This window comes from Anomalospiza imberbis, chromosome 3, assembly GCF_031753505.1.
Source record: "Anomalospiza imberbis isolate Cuckoo-Finch-1a 21T00152 chromosome 3, ASM3175350v1, whole genome shotgun sequence".
Lineage (NCBI taxonomy): Eukaryota > Metazoa > Chordata > Aves > Passeriformes > Viduidae > Anomalospiza > Anomalospiza imberbis.
Window position 1 is genome coordinate 100,882,701 of NC_089683.1, and position 17,033 is coordinate 100,899,733.

General features: G+C 47.1%; 1 protein-coding gene and 2 long non-coding RNA genes across 4 annotated transcripts in view; 1 reads left to right on the forward strand and 2 right to left on the reverse strand.

The window, feature by feature from the left end:
- Nucleotides 1-8,880, reverse strand: part of SNAP25 (synaptosome associated protein 25) — a 61,807-nt gene extending 52,927 nt beyond the window's left edge. The window contains exon 1 of one of the 2 annotated variants that reach the window (XM_068186083.1): nt 8,615-8,880. The gene's annotated coding sequence lies outside the window, so the exon portion shown is untranslated. The remainder of the gene's footprint in view (nt 1-8,614) is intronic. The other variant, XM_068186082.1, reaches the window with a different exon arrangement.
- Nucleotides 6,173-7,403, reverse strand: LOC137471607 (uncharacterized). The gene is made up of 2 exons (XR_010997720.1): nt 7,250-7,403; nt 6,173-6,951 (listed from the first exon to the last, which is right to left on the reverse strand). It is a non-coding gene; the product is annotated as an uncharacterized lncRNA (long non-coding RNA).
- A 5,257-nt stretch (nt 8,881-14,137) lies between the features above and the next one.
- The window catches only part of LOC137471625 (uncharacterized), a 32,614-nt gene continuing 29,718 nt past the window's right edge, over nt 14,138-17,033 (forward strand). Inside the window, exons 1-2 of the long non-coding RNA XR_010997725.1 lie at nt 14,138-14,258; nt 14,476-14,507. This is a non-coding gene — a long non-coding RNA (uncharacterized lncRNA). The remainder of the gene's footprint in view (nt 14,259-14,475; nt 14,508-17,033) is intronic.

Below are 17,033 nucleotides of genomic sequence, written 5' to 3' on the forward strand. Positions count from 1 at the left end.
GGAGAACAACTGAGTGTACAACATATTTCTTGGAAATGTCACCACAAAAACAGAATACAAAAAGAAGGTAAAGAAATTTAAATCTTTACATGGTTTTGGAGTCTCACATTCTGTGTTTGAACATCTAATTTCCAGCATCATAGAGTCTGTCCTAGCCCTTGGATCACTGTCTTATCTCTTCACCTGCCAGGCTGGGGATTCTTTTAAAAGTTTTGTGAGTAAAGTTCTAGGTGCCAGTAAGTTCTAGGTGCCTGCTTTCTGCAGGCAAGGAAAGGACAGAAATCTGGGATCCTTACTGGGAAAGAATGGAGCTCTTAAGAATATGAACTTTAAAGAAGAAAGCAAGTGTTACTCCTAAAGGAATAGGGGGAACCATAGGAAAATCACAGTATGGCAGCAGCAGAGCTGCTCAATCAATCTAAATAGCAGTTTAATAACTTTGCAGATAAATGCTTGCGTCCACAATAAAGAATTTATTGGATTTCACTGTTCAATTAAAAAACATATACTGTCACATTCTTCACTGTGGGCAATTTTTGAAAGCAAAGCTGGAATATTGTACTGCTAGAGAAGCAGTTAAGACAGAGAAGCCCTGCAACCTGTGGGATGTCCTGTTTTATAGGGGGTTCAGTTTACTGATGGGTAACTTCTTCTGGCCTTTTGTTCAACAACCCAGTCAAAGGAGAGGGAAGCACTGGGGTCCTTATAGCTGAAAGAAAGTGAGCTCTTCATCTCCACTTGCACTGTATTCCTGCCTTCCTACTCTTTCCCTGTTGTTCCTCTGTGATCTGGGTGGCTCATTGCCTGTAAAGCCTTGTCTGTCCATACCAAGCCCCCTGTTCTAAATGGGGCTAAAAAGGGTCTTTCTCTGCATCTCCTTCTCTTGAGAGGGTAGTTTCCCTGAGGGCATTTGGGGAACGTGATGAGAGCAGAGAACTGAGGCTGCGGAAGTTGAGGTAGGACTGGAAGGAGACCCCAAACTCCAAGAAAAATAAAAAGGCAGCACAGCTATTGAGGCCTCCCGAGGATGAGACATGCCACTCAGCTCTTCTGTCACATGCTACCTTCTATCAGCCTGCTTAATACTGTAACCTTAAGTGCCCTGGGCATTAATCTGGAAATGGGGGACCTTTAGTGTGACGTTGGCAGCTCTCGTGTTCTTATTTGTCAGACTGTTAGAAGTACACACCTTAGAAAATGATCCTCAGAGCCTGCAAGTTGCTTCAGGAGCAGCCTGTTTTGTACTATTTAAAACAGTTAATTAAGAAAAAGGGAATGAGACAACACAATGATTTAAAAATGCCTTGCTAATATTGAAACTCTAAAGCCTGCAGATGGCCCTACTGTTGCATTGCAAAGGCGGTCTAGAGCATTTTCAATTATACTTAGTGCATTCCTGGCGCCTCGAGGGGTTTTTCCACTGTCTCTTGACGTGCTCATCTCTAAAATGAACTAAACCGACAACAAAGAACCATCCAGGCGTTCTTTCCCCTCCTCTCTTTTCTTCTGTTAAATAAGTAAACCTCTTAGGAACATCAGACTTGAGGAGACTCGCTGCCTTATCAAGTCCAGTCTCTTGTCACCACCACCAGCCATGCCACATAATCCCTTCCTGCACTCATCCAGCACCATCTTAAACCCCTCTGCTGCTCTTGGCCTTTCTGCCTCTTGCCTCTGCCGTTGGTATAATAAAAGACCTACTTTTTCAGGAATTGCAAATTCTGTATCCCAAGAACAGGATTTTAATGGCAGAAAAGCTGCAGGAAATCATTCAGTAAGCTCTGCAACCAGTACCTGCCTCCATACAGCTGAGCAAATAAAACAAACACTTCCCTGGGGAGAACTGCTTGTTGGAAGTCAGTGAATTCCAGTTTAATTGGGTTTGCATACCTTCGTTTGTTTCTTGAGGGCTTTTCACATCCTTGAGTGTCACTCATGTGAATGCTCTCTGGAAAAGCAAATGTTTGGCTGAAATACTCAATTATTCACAGAACATAGCTGGGCTGTATGTTCAGCTGTCGTGTTTGGAATTGGTGCTGCTGAAGGAAGAGGGCCCAGTCCCGCTCTCCCCTGCAGCTCAGTGCAGCTCTGGAGGAACACAGAGCTCTGGCAAAGTCCTGGTCTTGTGTAATGCACGAGCAAATGCATGAATGTTTCATCCACCTTCTGGTCTGAGAGCACGTTCTTCTCTTGCTATCGTGAATGCAATAGCAGTAATCTGGATTTATATGGATTCTTCCAGCCAAGCCTTTTACTAACCTGAAGGGAACAATCATGGGTAACACCCTGTCAAATTCTAGGTAAATAACAACCACCTTTGTTGGGAGAATGTTGCATTTTGAGTTTAGGTCACCACCCCCACACAGCAGAAACTGCAATACCCTAATATTCTTTAAAATATGTTTTCAAAGGTAAGGGGTGCTTGTCCTACATCTGAAGCTGAGGGTTGTAAACTGAAAGTTGTTTTAATCTCAGCTTTTTCTTTTATGGATGGAGGCAATTGAAGCACTTGGCCAAGGTTACATTTATTTAAAGTGTGATACTGGCGCCTGAATCCAGATATTCCACGTGCAGTCCTGGTGTTTTAATCCCCAACCCCCGAGAGCTGAAGTTCAGATGTTACTGAAAATCTCCAGTTCCATTAATTGCCAGCGCCTTCCTGCTGCTTTCTGCAGGAGCGAGCGATCCCTGTGAGCTCTCTGAGCCAAACAAACAGGGAACAGGAATTTCTCCCTCACCATGGCAGTCGCTGTGGGGCCAGCGCTGCGGGCACAGGCAGCCCTGAGCCCGCAGAGGTGTGTGCCCAGGTGTGTGCCCAGGGTGCACAGGCTGCAGGCAGTAGCAGCAGTGCTGGGCTGGACCAAGCAGCAGCTCCCTGCTGCCTGCAGCAATGCAAGCTTGGCTAAATCCCTGCAAGATGAATGGTGAGGAGCCTAAGGATGTGAATGGGACCACACTGAACAAAAAATACTAGCACAGGGAGGAGAAAGAAAACTTTAATTTGCATCTAAAGTATGGTGAAGCTAATTTTAGTACCTTTTATTTTTAAAAATGCTTAAATATGCATAGGAGACTTCTGTTCCTGTTTAAAAAAAGAATCAGTGAATGGTAACACTATTTTGACAGATGAGCTCTTTTGAAGAAGTATACTTTTGTTTTGTGAATGTTTTTAGAGTAGCTGGAGGAAATATATTTACCTCTGTAAGACAGATCAAGGAATTGGCATCTGCACAGTTCCACTGGGAGCTATAATTTCCAGGAGTGGAAAAAGGAACCAAAGGAGAGGTTGGCACATCTTCCAAATAACTGTTTTATACAAAAGTAAAAATACAATTACTACTTCTTCTATGACTGTGTTGCAATTCAGGAATAGATTTCCTCTCATTTGGGAGGAGAGTAAGTATAACAAATAAATACAGCATGATGAACACCAAGCTGCGAAGTGATCATAGCTTTAGTTTTCAATCTAAACTTCTAGTCTCTTTGACAGACGTGACAGGGAAATTCTTTGGAGATTTGCTGGGATTTTTAGCAAGGGAATGCTACTGAGAAAATGTGGGAGATGGAAGAGATCAATGCAGAATTACAAACATGCCCTACCAAGGACTATGCAGTGCCTTGGATGTACAGCTCCCTGATAATTTGTAGGTTTTGAGGAAGAAATAGCAAATCTTGCATTAATCTCACAAATCACCTACACGAGGCATCCTTTTGTAATGTCTAGGATACAAATTGTAGTTGTTAGCCCTGCCATAGTCTAGGATAACTCTCATTTTGCTCATAGATTCTACCAGCAAATGCTGGCACAAAAACTTGGTTATATCAAAAGCACAAGGAAAACTGTAATTATGGTGAAAACATATACGAACAGTTCCTCTTGTTCAGTTCTGGACACTTGTACAATGAGACTTGGCTTTGCCTCTGTTCTTTCATCTTTCAACTCTACAAATACAATGTCTCAGCCATTAAGAATATCGCCTTTTAAAAACTTGAGGGAAGAAGCATAATTTTCCTATGCACTTAGTGGAATGCAGGAAAACTTCACCCTACTCCCCAGCTTGAAAGAAAAGTGAATGGCTACAGCTAGGAATTTCTGACTTTTTCTGCACACAACTGTACCTTTAGGAAAAATTCATCTGCGTCCTGGGTTTTACACCATATTCAATCCTGCTGGTGTTATGTACCAGCAGAGTGCAGTAGAACCCAACCTGAAACAGAGGCGTAACAGGCAGGATTCCTCCTCTGCTGCTTCATCACTGCTCCCTGTCACCATTTCTGAGGCAGCCTGGCTGTGAGGGTCTGCGACAATGACACCAGGCCCTAAAAAACAGGGATGGGCTTTGGGAGGGCAGCGTCTGAAATGAGTTCTTTTTCTAGAAGAGCTGCTCCTTCAGCAAATAGACCCATTTCTGGTTTAAAACACCAATGAGGAGTCCCAGCTTGAAAGATTATGGGCCTGTAGAGTAGCACAGCACTCGGTTATGCCACTTCACACCAACTGACAATGGGGCCTAATAATAACTTAAATCCCATTCAAAAAGTGAAACAAAGCACTGTTAGCTCTAAAGAAAAAAAATATCTCCTAAACAGTCAGACAGAGCAGAGATTGGTCAGCACTAACATTCAGCTCTAAAAGGCCAGGAACAGCCATGATTAATTACTCTTCTCTTCCCTGTGCCTGTAGTAGAATTCAGCTTTCTCCAGTGGGTGAGATAGGATAGCATGTCTCTTATTATTAAAAAAAAAAAAAAAAAGAAAAAAAAGAAAAGGTTATAATGCAATATTACATTCTCTATAGAATCACAGCGTGCCAGTGTATTTCAGAGGGAATACATACGCAAAATGTGTTTCCCTTTGAAAAACCTAAACTGCTAAATGCCCGTGATGTGTTTCTTTCATCTTGGTGATCTTTAGCAGGAATTAAAACAGGATTGTAGGTGAGCAATAGGTGATGAGGAAACACCAAGTGAACAAGATGAGAGATGCAAGAGAGAAGCTAAATTTCCTCCTAAAATAGCAGGTTCAAAAACTTCCTAAGGCCACTCAGATCCACTTTTGGGTCTTGCAATGTCAGCCTTGGGGCCATCACAAAGCAGGAAAGAACAATTTTGAACCTATGCAGTTGACTTGTCTTTGTGCTTGGTGGAAAGTCCTAGAAAATTTAGTGGGATGTGGGACAGCATATTAAAAATCATGATCAGACAAGAGGCAGATTTTGCTGGTGGGAGTTTGTGTGTGCCTAAGTATTTGTGGAGGGAGTAACATAGGGGTGACAGACAAGAACAAGGAATATAACTTGTGTGTTTTGGAGAAAGTGCTTGTTGCAATACAATGCAGCTAGCTGAATCTGCAAGGTCAGTAGGCAAGAAAGCCAGAGTTTATTGAAACTAAGGAAAAACACACCATTGGAAGCTCAAAAATAATAAGCTAAAAAAACAAACTATTCTTTGACAACTTACAGCCTTGACAAACTATATCCAGTGTTCCCAGGAGTAGATAGATGAGCCCTATGCCTGCTCCAAAGTCCAGCTTTCTAGAGGTAATCACAATTTGCCTGAGGAGTGCATCCTGCAGCAGCTCTCCAGCAACACATTATTCTTGTCTGCCTTAGACTCTAAAGCTCTGAAATGCTTGAACAAGTCTGTTGTTACAGATTGCCTGGCACTGGCCCAGCCCAAAGGTGGCTGCATTGGCAGCAGGGCATGAAACTCCACAGACAGAAAAATGCACTCTGCCCAATGAATGCTGCAAAGTCAGTCTGCATCTGTTGTGGTTTTACCCAGCCTAGAACACTGGAAATCTCTGAAATGAGTGTGTGTGTGGGTATAAATGTGTACAGATGAAAGTACCCTCCTTATGTTATAAAACGTTATGACAGAGATTTGGGGGGAAAAAAATGCAAGAGAAGGAGTAATTGTGTGACAACAAGCCAAGGTAAAGGGAAAACAGTTTCTGCTCTTCGTTCCTGAGAGAAGAAATCACTAGCAAACTGAGCCCTACACCATGCCATATACTTTCTATTTTTCCCTGAGGGTTGCTACAAATGAAGCAGCTGTAGCCATGTGACACATAGACATACAAATCGCTGAAGTTGTTCCCACTGTCAGGAAAAGTGTTTTGTTTCGTTACCTCGCACAGTTAAAGCAGTGCAAGCACTAGGCAGAGACCATGCTTTATTTGCCTTAGCACTTTAATCTTGCCATTTGTTGCCGTACCTAAAGCATAGGGAGAAAAATGAAAAGCTTTCCCTTGACCTGAAAAGCATCTCCCACCTCCAGTGCAATAAATCTGGGAAGTGGAGCTGCATCTCATTAGATGTATTTTGAGGGTTCATGCTGGCTGGATTCTGCTGTTCTTTCTTTCACTGCCCCCATGAGTTCAATGGACACACAGGCTGGTCCCGAGAGCTCTCGGAAATGCCACTCTCATTTTCTAGTTAGATGTGGAAAGAAAGTTAAGCTGCATTTATTTGGGGGTTGCTATCTAGCTGCATTTGGTTTTGTAACATGCTGAGTTTCTGCAACTCCTCTTGACTTTAGAGGCAGCCTCAAGCTTTTGCTTTTGCTAATCAGGCCTGCCTGCATCTTTGGTTTGGTCACCTCTGTTATCTTTCTGGCACCCATCCTAGGTACCAAACTCTCCAGCAGTCACCTCCTGGCTGACCTGTTCTGCATGATGCAGCAGCAATGGAAAACCACTGCTGCTTCTTCGTAGACTAGCTTCTTTGCAGGGATGTGCAGGTGGCTGGGGGCCTAGCAGAGAGTCTCTTCCCCAGCCATTCCCACCGGAGCACTCATCTCCCAGATAGCTCCATCCCTCCCCTTGCCACCCGCAGGGGTGGCTGCCCCACACCATCCTCGTGCTGATCAGTGGGAGAGCTGCTCCATGCCCAGAGCCAGGACGAGGTGGGGGTGTGGGACAGGCATGTCCTTGCAGATGCTGCAGCCGGGGCTGGAAGCAAACGGGTCTGGGTTAAGGGGCTGCTCTGCCACCGGCGGGCAGCGCCGCAGACCAGCCCCCATTTTCCCCCCCGCCCCCGGCTCTTCAGCTGGGAACGAAACCAGCAGCAATTATTCAAGCCAAGCACGTAAATCTGGCAGATCCCGCGGCTCTGGTTTGACGCAGCTACGCAGCGCAGTGTCTGGACACGCAGCCCAATCCCCCTCTCTCCCCTTGTTTATTCGCCCCGCAGGAAAAAAAAAAAAAAAAAAAAAAAAAAAGCAGCGAAGTTACCAACTTGGGACCGCACCGAGGCGTTTGGGCGGCTGGGGTGCCGGGAAGCGGAAAGGACGGGCGGAGGGAACACCGCCGGCGCCGGGGGAGCCGGGGCCAGGAGCCGTGACGGGGCAGCCCGCGTTACATAAGGCGGCGGCTCCGCACCGCTCCGCAGCGCGGGGACGGGCGGGGGGACGGCGCGGGCTGATGTCCCCCGTGTCACGGCGCAGCGGCGCCGGAGCCCGCGGCACGCAGCGCCCGAGGCGCCCGCGGGCAGCGGCGCCGGGCCACGGAGCGCGGCTGCGGGGAACCCCGGGGGGCTGCCGGTGGTCCCTGCGGGCAGGGCCCGGCCCCGGGGGGACCCCGCGGGCTGGGCGTTATGTAACCCCCGCCTTCCTTACACAAACACCTCTCCAGGGAGAGAGGCCGAACTGCCAAACGCTGATTAATTGCAGGAACTGATGTTATTTGCCTTTTGCTGTTGTTGTTGTTTCGTTGGTTTTGTTTTTTAAATTTTATTTCTCCCTCTTCTCACTCTGAGCTACAGAACCACAACTGCGCTTGCCCGCGGTCCTGCCCTGGAATGAGGGAGCACCGCCGCTCGCCAGTCGGGAATCGCTTCCCAGTCCCGTGTCCGGGGGGGCAGCCCCGGGGCGGGGGGCGCGGAGCCGCAGGGCGCTGCAGCACGGCCGCCTCCGCTGCCGCGGTGCTGAACATACACAGACACGCTGACACACGCACAGACAGAGACACACACACAGACAGCTCAGCTCGCACTCCCCGGTCCCGGCGCGGGCCCTGCGCTGTCCGCGGTGCTGAGCACACACACGGACAGACTCAGACAGACGCACGTCCCCTATCCGTCCTGCTCAGGCCCGGCGCTGTCCGCGGTGCTGAGCACACACACGAACAGACACAGACAGACACACGGACAGACACAGACGCACGTCCCCTCCCCGTGCCGCTCGGGCCCCGCGCTGTCCGCGGTGCTGATGCTCCGCCGCAGCCCGGCGCGCTGCGGGCGCTGCAGTGCCCCGGGCGGCACAGCCCGGGCCGGCCCAGCAGCGCAGAGCGCCCGCACACCCTTCTCCGCGCTCGGAGCTGGGAATGGCGCCGGTTCCCCTTCTCCTCCGACATTGCCTTCTCCGCCGGCCTCCTGATGCCCGCACGACCGAGAGGCACAGCCCGGCTGCCTCCCCTGGCTTCAGCCAGCGATGAGGCTGGCGGCGAAATCACACCCTTCTCCCTGCCTTTCTCTGTCCCCGCAGCAGCCCAGAGGTTAGAGATAAAAAGCCGAGCGGGTCCCACTTTTAATATATCCTTTTTCTCCATTTCATTATCGTCAATACCACCCCCTCCCCCTGCTGAGCCGGTGCCCGCGGTGCTGTCCCACCTTTACCTGGGCTGGCGGAGCGCGGCGCGGCGGGGTCGGTGAGTCGGTGCCGCAGCTGGATGGGAGGCAAGGACAGGAGGCTGCTGACCTCCGCGGGTCTCCTTCTTCAATGGATCGGGAGCCGTGCCCTCATCAAAGATGGCCGTCCGCTCCTACGTCAGCAGCTTTTAATAGCCCTCCCCGGCGGGGGGAGCGGGAGGGGGCAGAGCGGGCCGGGCGGGTTTGAGTCATCGCCGCCGCACCGCTCCCGCAGCCGGCCCCGCCGCCTCCCGCAGCCGCCCCGCCGCCGCCTCCCCGAGGCCAGGGTCGGAGCAACGACCTGGGGGCAGCTGCGGGCGAACCTCCCGGGCAGGGGGGCAGGGGCCCTCCCGCAGCAGCGATTTCCTCCGCCAAAGGGGTGGTCCGAAGAGGGTATCCCTCTGAAGTCCCCGGTACTCCATATATGGCCAATCTACGTGGGCTTCTATTTTTATGTGTGAATTCTTCCTTCTCTCCCCTGTTTATATTTCTCAGAACATCCTGCCAGGGGTCTGGGTGTGTTATTCTGTTTATTCTCCCTCTCCTCCCTCCCCTCTCCCAAGTCGGAGCAGCCAAACACGAGGAAATCCATGGTTAAGGACATATATTGTAACTGATCATTTGAGGGACAGGTTCAAAAATGAGAGAGAGAAATCAAAAACAAAGCCTGGACAAGTATATGAACACACACACAGCACAGTGAGCACATCCCACTGCTGCTGAGGAAAGAAACAGTAACTCTATTCAAGGAAAGTGTCTGGCAAATTTATCATTAATTAATTAGAATATTCATTCTGAGCGTACCTAATTTGGAGCAAATGGAGCTGTCTCCAGCGTGATTTCTAATGGGGAGAAAATCCTTTCATTTCATACAAAACAGTGTATGTTTGTAAAATTTCTCTCTTAATGGGGATCTTAATGAAGGTTGGGGATTGCATTCGAAGTGCAATGCTCTTTTTCATAACCTCACTCGTCCTTTCCCTTTCACCCCACAAGCCTTGGCTTTCATTTATGGAACCATCCAGACCAGGACATGAGCAGCGATACCTCCCTGTTCCCTGCTTGAACCTCTCCTGCGAGCAATGAGCGAGCCCTGGCTGGGTTTAACCCTGACACCGTGCGCGCAGGCTTTTCTGAACAGTCTGCGAATGGCAGAGTCAAAATATCAGTTCCACGTTAGGATAATTCCATCCTCATCCTCTCTTCTTGCCCCCCCACTTTTGCCAAGGCGAAGAAGAGCGGAAGGCGAGGGAAGGCTTTGCAGCAGTATTTTGGAGCGCGATCATCTCGTGTTATGGTTGTATGGGCGTGGGGGAGGGACGGGGAGGGGAGGGGAGGGAGGCGCGGGGGAGAAGGAGAGAGAATTGCGGGTGATTCCTCCTCCCCTGCTCTGTAGTTCCCCACAGAAAAACGTGACTGTAGATCGTGCTTTGTGAGTCTCACCCTCTGCCTACGAAAATATGTCCTTCAGTCTCTTTTGAAAGGAAGCAGTCAAAAGTTTGCTAAATATACGAGAAGGAATTCTCAGTCGAGAGGGGCTTCCTGCTGCATTAGAGTATCTAATGAGCTGTGCACACGGAAACCGCAGGGAAGGAGAGAACCTGTCATGTTCCCGGGCTGTAAACACAGCCTGAGATTAACACTGTGCAGACGCCCCCCTCCAGGTGAGGGATCTGGAGCAGCAGCCTGACTGGGAAATGCATTTAGCGTCATAAACGGGAAAACAAACCTTTGCAGGCCAGCTCCCGCAGGGGTTAATCGTGGCCAGCGCTCGGGTGAGGTGTGCACTGCGGATGGCAAGAGGAATCCCAGAGCGAGCCCTGCTCTGGAATCCAGGCTGCCCGTGTGCATGCATCGTGCAACTTCCTAGCACACACGGAAAGTTAAAAAGGAATTCTCAGTCAGACAGCTCGGCTGATGGGTGCTTCAGAAACAAGTAGGATTTTCGAGACAGCAATACTAGTACTTATTAATAATTCATATTAACGGTAGATAAGGGAAGGAAAAGAGAGATTATAAACTGTTGTTTTGGCTAAGCCACCAGCACTGCAAAATACTGGCTGGGTTTGGATTCAGCCCAATAATGCCTTGGAGAAGAATTTCAGTCCATTGGATACCAGCAGGGATGAATTTGGCTCCTTGCATCAAAAGTCAGGGAGGAAAATGCAGTGAAGGCAAAATAAAATGCAGCATAACTTGGGGAAAGAGATGTAAGGAATGGTAAAAGGAAGAGAAAGCGGAGAGGGAGTGGGAGGAGGATGAAGTAGTTTTCCAGTGAAAAAACTGGGATTTCTCATTAAAAAAAAAAATCATTTTCCAGCTCTGCTGCAGCAGAAATCACATAGTTTAATAAAGCAACAAAGGGCAGAATCATTAAATAGATCACAAACGTTGCTCAATAAGCTTAGTAGGAACATCTACGTTTCATTCTGAAAACGAGCGAGGGAAGGGTGGACCCTGTGCTGTTCAGGAATGTGGCTGCCTCTGTACTGGGAGATGCAGAGGGGGGCAGGCTTTTGCACCGCAGAGCCGGGATTTCTGTCGCAATAAGTGCTACTAAGCAATTTTAACTGATTCTTTAGCATATTTTAAGGATAATTAAAAAAAAAAAAAAAAAGAAAAAGCACATGGGGAGTTTATTGACTCTATCTGATACTATTTGAACACTTGTTTCACACTGTGCACAGGGGATATGTGAGAAGAGAAACCTATAAATGAAGTAGGAGGAGAGAGAAAACCGGAATTTGGTCTAAGAATGATTCAGCTCCTTCTAATTTATTCAGGCAAATATTCAGCAGGCTTAACAAGCAGTACCTGTGGGTACAGCCCATGAATAATAAGGCAGGAACATGCTCTCCTGCATGACAGCAGCAGGATGTGTGTTCCCGTATCACTGGCCCGGAGCCAGAGAAGTGCAGAACAGGCAGAGCCTGCAGCAGGTTAAAGGGGGAAAGAATGACCTCTGCTTTGTCCATGGTTTGAGATCTGTGGGCAGTGGGAGCTTCCGGGCTGCTCACAGCATCCCCTCCAGCTCCAACTCACACTCCTGGGTGCTGCAAAGCTGGGCTGTGAGGCAGCCAAGTGAGGGGAACACCAAAATGCTGACAGTGTCACCAGATCCTGGTTGTTATTTCCTGGGCTCTCTTAGAGTCACTTGTAACACAAAGACTGTCTTGATTCTCTCCACCTTCCTCACACAGTTTCTTTTTTTTTTTTTTTTTTCTTCTTCAGCAAAGAGGGAAATATCTTGTTTATCCAAATGCTGCTCATCCTGGCCTCAAGTATGTGGTGGGAAAGAAATTGAACTAAGTATAAAGCAAATAAGAGAGGAAAAATGTACCTGCTTTGGCACTGAACATTTCCCAGCCTCTCAGATTTCTGCCTGCTCCCAGGCTGAGGTGACGAGGCATGCCCCAGTCTGATATGGGCTGTGCAATAAGAACAGTCTGAGGACGGAGCCCTTTATGCAGAACTCCTAATTACCTTCTCTCATTCACTGCTCTTTATGTAACTCTGGATTTTGACCATCAACAGTACTTGCATTTATGTGCCCCAGGTTGCTTCTGATTAAATTTGAGGGAATGGCTGGGCCTAATTTTTCTCTGCATGTTCAGGATCTCTAGATATACAGTTAGGCTGTGGGCTTTTTTAAGGACCTGTCTGTGATCAGATGCTCCAGTTTAGGCCAAGCCAAGATTTCTCTGAGGCCTATGTTCAAAAATAGAGAGATTTAAAATACAATTGTAGCAACAACCCTTGGAAATGAGTCCCCACCGATTTCCTGATCACTCTTTTAGATGTGCAGAGCCAGATCCCCAAAGGTGTTTCGTACCTGATTCCTGACTAGTTGCTTAAACAGCAACCAGAACTTAAATATTTGGTGAGTCTGGGTTCCACTGCTGCCCCCAGCTCCCCCTGCCTTGGCTGGGTCCTTCTCACAGCTGTGCTATAACTGTGTCATTTCCTGCAATGCCAGACTTCAGCATCTATTATCCCCTATGCAAAGGAGAAGTAGTCACAACATAGCCACATCTCTGAGGATTATCATCTGCTATGGGGGTAGGACTGGTCTGAGGCCTCCAGAAACCTTGCCAATGGGAATCTTAGGCCCAGTTCAGCTTTTATGAGAAGAAAACTCTGCCCAAGAAAGTCACAAAGGTATTGGACACAGAGGAAGGAGGACTACAGCCATTTGACCTATATTATACAGAGGAAAGAAGATATAGAAACAGTTTTCTCGATGTTCCTATGACACAGAGAGCAGGTAAGGATTAAACCCCAATTTTTAATTTAAAACATTCCTGATTTAGTAAAATAAATTATAATTTTATTTTAATTCTCCTCCTGTGCACGTGACCTGAATTTGGGAACCATTTCAAAAACCTGCCAGAAAGCTGAATTAAGAAAGGACAGAGGTCCCACAAAGCGGGACACAGGCTTAGCTGAGAGATGTGAACTGCTGTGTGGTGCTGCAGCCCCCTGTTTCTTTGGCCTAACTTTTCCATGAACACAAAAACACAGTGGCACACACCAATATATAAGCACACAATGTCATTTATTTGCACTTCCTCATATGATTTTAGCCATATACTCTGGCAATCTTTAAGTGAGTGCAAATTAAAGCCCTCGTTTAATCCACATTTTTAATGAGCTTATACTTTAGGGGGCTATTGCTTGTTTACAGGAAACACAGGCTATTTAAAACTGGGACTTTTGGATCTCAGAAGTGCAATTCTCTTTGTGTCCAGGCTTTGAAACCAGTGGAGCTGTGATGAGTTCAACAAGCTGAATTGTGATTTTTAATAATCCACCTGGAGATGAGGGTATGGCTGGTCCTTCCATTATGGTAATAATTGCCAACTGCAAAATACATGTGTTTGTGACAGTATTTATTGAATCGCTTTTTGAATGCTGTGAAGTGGTGCACGAGTACTAACTTAATTCCATTTGTGCCTGATTATGAGTGAGACAAATGGGATTTAAGAAGGGAAACAGAAACCTCACTAATCTTGAAGTAAAAGACAAAAATGCACAGCAAGCCAGAAGGCCCCTTCTCCCCCCAGACACTGGATTCTGTCCATAGGATAGACAACCCTGAGGGTCCCCCACAAAGGTGTTGGTTCAGGGCCACCAGCTGTCCCAGCAAATGGTGGAAGCCACAGCACATGAGCATCTCCTGAAGATGCTGGCCCACAGCAGAATGAACGCTAGAGCTGCCATGTCAGACCGTGCCAGCATGGTGACTTCCTCTGGCTTTAGCACACATCGTGCCACTTCTTGCCTCTTAGATAAGGAGGAACACTGACCATTCCCCTGGCATCCCGATGTGTCTCCCAGCCTCACCTGAGAGGCAGCCTCAGCTAATGCAAGCTGCCTAAGCTCTTTTTACCTTAATTGTTTGCACCTGGCCCTGATTTGCCCTGTCCCAACCAGGAGGTGACTGTAGCTCCACCCCTCCCTTACACAGGTGGACGGGCTGGTGACAGAAAGGTGATCTTTTGGCAAAAACTTCCCTTTCACCAGCTTTCACTTGGAGGAATGCGTTTGTAGCTCAAATAGGAGATGTAAGCACCAAGTTTTTTTCCCTCCCTTGCTGTTTCCTCTCCTTAGAGTGTGTGGGAAGGTGTTGACTGTTAGTAGGTCTAGTTCCTGCTCTTCCTTTAAACTGGGTCATCACAATTTACTCTCCTACCTGCTCTAAGGATCTGGGGCTTTTTTCCTTCTCTACCCTTTGATACTATCCTTCTGCAACTCTCCCTCTCCTCCCCTTCTTCCCCTTCCCCTTGTTTCCTGCTCACTCTAAACAGGAGGAAAGTGGGTCACTTCATAATTGCTCTTCTCTATTTCAGAGAAACCCAGAGGCACAAAATAGAACAAACAGGTAAGTGTCACTAATTCAGGGGAGCTTTAAAGATATTTTCCTTTTGGATTCTCCTGGGCGTGCTTCACCTGCTCCTTTCCCTTTGCTTCCAAACTCCTGATGTAACAACTTGTGCTGTTGTCTGGTTGTGTAGCTAAAATTCAAGTTGAGCCTAGGTGACTTGGGATGCTGAAAGTAAGCATATTGGGCTTTTTCCTCTCCCTTTTATTTTTTTTTTTTTTAGTTCAATGGAATGAAAAAAATATGAAGGGGATGAATTGTACTTAAATATGCCAAGGAGGGAGTGATTCAGTGTTGATGCAATTATTTGCAGTAACCTTGGGCATCCATAGGAGTGATTCAGAAAAGAAGAAAGGCTTCCTCACTCACTAAGTCTTTATCTGTGAGCTGTCTGCCACACAACAGGACTTTAGATCATCCTCAGACAAAACAAGAGAGGTGCAGTCCAGTCAAGCACAGAATGTTGGTTTTTTTTTGTTTTGTTTTGTTTTTTGTTTTTCCTTTTTTGTAGGTGCAGTTCCAGGGATTATTTTGCCCCCAAGGCCTGGTTTTGTCAGGGCCATTACCTGCTGCTTTCAGTGAAACACTTCATGTGGAGTTGAGTCCTTCTCTGAGGAGAGACTTGCAGTCTTGTCCCAGACTCCAGGACTTCCAAGGTTAAGAGACTCATTAGCTGAGGCCTTTTACAGACAGGCGCAACATTTTGTCTTTGGTTTGGTTTGAGGTGCAGGGTTCACAGATCCTAGGGCTGTGCTGCTTACCCTCAGCTTTTACACAACATAGATAATTAACATGGTGTATGTCAGACAAGTGGGCTTGCTGAGCCCATGAGTGTTACTGTCCATCAAAAAATTGTTGTTGTAGGATTTCAGTTTGGACTTTTGGGTAACACCTTTTGCTCCAATTTTCACTGTGTTGAGCAAGAAAATGTTCTCTCACCTTGGCTAATTCTCCAGTTATTTGCTGTGCAGAGTGGAGGAAGATTCTAAGCTCTAGAAGGACAGGGACCTGGGTTTTGCTCCTAGCCTGGATATTGAACAGCTGTACCATTCTGGAAAAAGTCACTTCCACCTTGAAAATTGGTGTTTTGAGCTCAGCTACAAAAGCATCAGCCCCTCTATGAGCACTGCCTGGCACAGTCCTTGTTTTTTCACAGAACATGCTGCTCTTTCCTGGTTGAAACTGGGGTTGAATCTGTCTCTGCCTCTCTTCCTGTTGCTTCTTCCTCCCTGTTAAGGATGTAAATATTTCCACCTTCACATATTGTTTGCTGTACATCTGCCCAGTGGGACTTGGTGCTGCCTCTGCAATTTACCTCTCCAAGGAGAGCCTGGAAAGCCAAGGGGGTTACTGCCTTGGAGAGGAGGTTTCTGTTTGTAGGTAAAGGGAAGGCAGAAGCTTGCTGATCTTTTTGGAGACTCATTTCTGTCACTAAGGGCTCTGGGGAAATCCTGAGGTGTCTGTTTAATCTCTGCCCAGAAAGACACTACATCAGACAGGGAACCCACTGCAGGGGAAGTGGCAAGTGTTCCTCTGGGCTGTGATGCCAGCTTTGTCATACGGATGTACATCTGGAATAATTCAGGTGACTCAAAGGAGGCCAGGTCTGTTCTATACAACAGGACTGAGTTTTATGATAGACCAGACAAACATGTAGATTAAGGTGTTAACCCTTTTTATCCCTCAGATTCCATATACATTGCAGTAGGTTTAAAATTGCTCCTAGCAGTGTTCCTCAGCCTTTTTTGAGGCAAAAAGGAGTCTAATGCACCCTTGGTCTAATAGGAATACTCTCTCTCAGGATTTATGGGTCAATGTCTTCATGTATCTCTAAAATGGGAATAAAAACTGCCCTGCTAACTTCCTGAGAGTTGTTTCAGTTTCCCTTACTAGTGTTCTGCAGATAATTTATTTTTTTTTTTAATTTATAAATTTGCTGAAAATTACAAGTGAGGGAAACAAATCTGTCAAGAACTCCCCAGCTTCTGAATGTGGTGTGTTTTTTTTTTTCATCCTTAACTTACAAATGTTCAAAATATTTTGAGAAACCAGTTCTGATCTGAAGAAAAGTCTACTTCTCTCAGCCTAATTCTTGCCCTTGGTGTTTTAAGGAATGTTCTTTGACCTGCCTCCTTCTAAAATATGCACAATTCTGGGCCTCTCTTGAGTAATTCGTGAGTCTTGTTCTCACATGAGGTATATGCATAATATGAAGCTCAATCTGAGATGTCAGTTTACTGCTGAATCTCCACTTTTCATGCAAGTACCAAACTCTGGAGTGTGATAACTCTTGACCACCTGCATGGCTGTCAAGCCTGGTCCTGGTGTGGCAGGGGCTGCTGTGGGTTAGGCCTGGCTGTGCTGCCATGCTGAGGAGCTGCTTCCATGTTGCCTGATCAAGGTGGGCTCTTGCAGTGTAAGAAAATGAGGGAAGGAATGGAGAATGTGGAGACCTGATCTGAAATTTCCTGTGGGCTTTAACACAGATGTGCAGACAGCTTTGGACTGAGGGATGATATGGATTCC